This window comes from Octopus bimaculoides, chromosome 3, assembly GCF_001194135.2.
Source record: "Octopus bimaculoides isolate UCB-OBI-ISO-001 chromosome 3, ASM119413v2, whole genome shotgun sequence".
Lineage (NCBI taxonomy): Eukaryota > Metazoa > Mollusca > Cephalopoda > Octopoda > Octopodidae > Octopus > Octopus bimaculoides.
Window position 1 is genome coordinate 56,054,460 of NC_068983.1, and position 2,625 is coordinate 56,057,084.

The 2,625-nt window shown below is 36.9% G+C and overlaps 1 protein-coding gene across 1 annotated transcript in view; it reads left to right on the forward strand.

Moving 5' to 3' along the window:
- Positions 1 to 2,625, forward strand: part of LOC106871393 (intraflagellar transport protein 122 homolog) — a 264,510-nt gene that overhangs the window by 181,801 nt on the left and 80,084 nt on the right. The gene's annotated exons all lie outside the window — the stretch shown is intronic.

Sequence of the window (2,625 nt, forward strand, 5' to 3'; positions counted from 1 at the left end):
ATTCCTTTCCCTGCTTTTGCTATTGTTAAGCTGAAAAAGAAAGAGGCAAAAAAAAAAGAGGGAAAAACAGAAATTGTTAAATTTGTTTTGTTTAGTTTGGATTTTTTATTTTTATTGTATGTATTTGGAGTTTCTGCATAGATTACACCCACGGATGTATGTATTAGTTGTATCAACAGTATTAAGTCGTGTGTGTGTGTGTGTGTGTGTGTGTATCTTCCAATCATCTATACATAAATTTCCTTTTTCTCTCTCTTGCACACAAACACACAGAGACAGACAGACAGACACACAAACAAACACACACACATACATACTCGCATGCATACATACAAACACACACTGACACAGACACACACAACCTCACATGCACAAACATTCATGCATACACACATTCACATTTGCATTCACACATACACACACATTCACACACACACTCACACATGCACATGCAAACACACACACGTTTGCATACGCACACACACACTGTCACACACATGCATACAACTACACAGACACATTGACACACACACACGCACATTCACAAACACGCACACAAATACACACACACTGTCACACACATGCATACAAATACACATGCATTCACACACACACTGCTACACACACGCATACATATACGCACACACATTCACACACACACACTGACACACACAAACACACACGCACGCACAAATACACACACATGCACACAAATATACACACTTCCACACACTTCCATACACATGGATATAAATACACACACACATTCATACACACGCAGACACACACGCACACACAAATATTCACACACACACATTGACACACTCACATTGACACACACACACTTTCACACACATACATACAAATACACACACTCACACACACACATTCTCAGATTGCCTATGCACATGCACATAATATTAAAACATGCCGAAGCACAGATATCGTTAACGATTCCATGATCTATTCAGATCGTTGCCGTCAATTCCATGCTTTCGTTGTACTCTGTTCCATAAACAGACTCATAAAACGTTTCACTACATACAGTCTGTGAATGCGAAGTTTTGTTTGCTATCTGTTTGCTATCTCAGACTGCGAAAGTAGCATGAGGAAGTGTTTTTAAATGGGTAAAATGCCGCTGGTGCCAGCAACGATGGTAGTGATGGTGGCGAGGATTACGAAGATCGTGATGACAATTATGATGATGACGCTAATCGTCTTGGTGTATATGTCTTCCTCGTACTAAAATGTTACATACTGAAGAAACGTGTTTTATGATTTATTTATTTATTTAGCTATTTATTTTTATCTTTTTTGGTTTATTTTCATGTCATGTTGAAAAAGAAAAATTATATAAAAAGAAAACAAAACAGAAAAAGAAAAAAATATCTGGAATGTATTTAAAATACCAAACATTTATTTGGAATCTTTGATCTTTACTTTTAAATGAACTGTTTTCTTCAATGTCTGTTTTAACTCTCTCTTTTTTTGTCTTTCATCATCATCATCTTCATCATCATTTTTGCTACTACTACTACTACTACTATTACTACTACTACTACTACTACTACTACTACTACTACTACAACAACCACTATAACACAGAAGTGTGCTGTTGCTGGTTTTTCCAAAGAGCCAACTGGTCTACTGACCCAAAGTTTATAATCTGAAACAGCGTTGCATGCATTCAACTTCTTGTTTTGATCGACCGATTCAATAATAATAATAATAATGTTGTGTTTCCATTTGATGGTTCCATAGCTGGAATCTGGGAGGGACTCCAATTGCAAAATCGTTTATTTATTTTCTGTTTATTCTTCTCGCTTCCAACAAACGATTGAAATATTTACGAAAAAAATGATAAAAAAGAAAAAAAAGGAAATGTTTTAAAATGTTTTACGTACTTTATGTTTTTTTTTACTTGTTTCAATTATTTGACTGTGACCATGCTGGAGCACCGCCTTTTAGTCGAAGAAATCGAACCTGGGATTTCTTTTTTTGTAAGCCAAGTACTTAACCTATTGGTCTCTTTTGCCGAACTGCTAAGTTACGGGTACATAAACGTACCAACATCGGTTGTCAAACAACGATGATGGGGACAAACACAGACACAAAGATACACACACATAAATACACACACACATACACGCGCACACAGACACACACATGATGGGTTTCTTTCAGTTTCCGTCTAACAAATCCACTCGCAAGGCTTTGGTCAGCCGATGTTGAGAAGTAGGGGTGTGATCCACAGAGGACCAGCTTCATTTTGATGTCTGATACATGTTCCTGTGTTGGTAATTATACCTGTCCTAAACAAAATAGCATTACTTTTTCACTCACCCTCATAATTAAAGTTACGCTTACTTCCTTAAATTCTACACCTTTTTCAAGTGACCGTTCATTGCTTAGTGGTTAACATATTCAGCTTGCTATTGTAAGATTGTGAGTTCGATTTCCAGCAGTACATTGTGTCTTTGAACAAGGCACTTTATTCCATGTTACTCCAGTCCACTTACCTGTCAAAATTGAATTGAACCTGTAATTCTAATGATCAGTCTTGTTTCTTTCTGTATCATACTGAAGCTTCATGTGCCTGTCATCCTGCTGTGTGTGTGTGTGGGG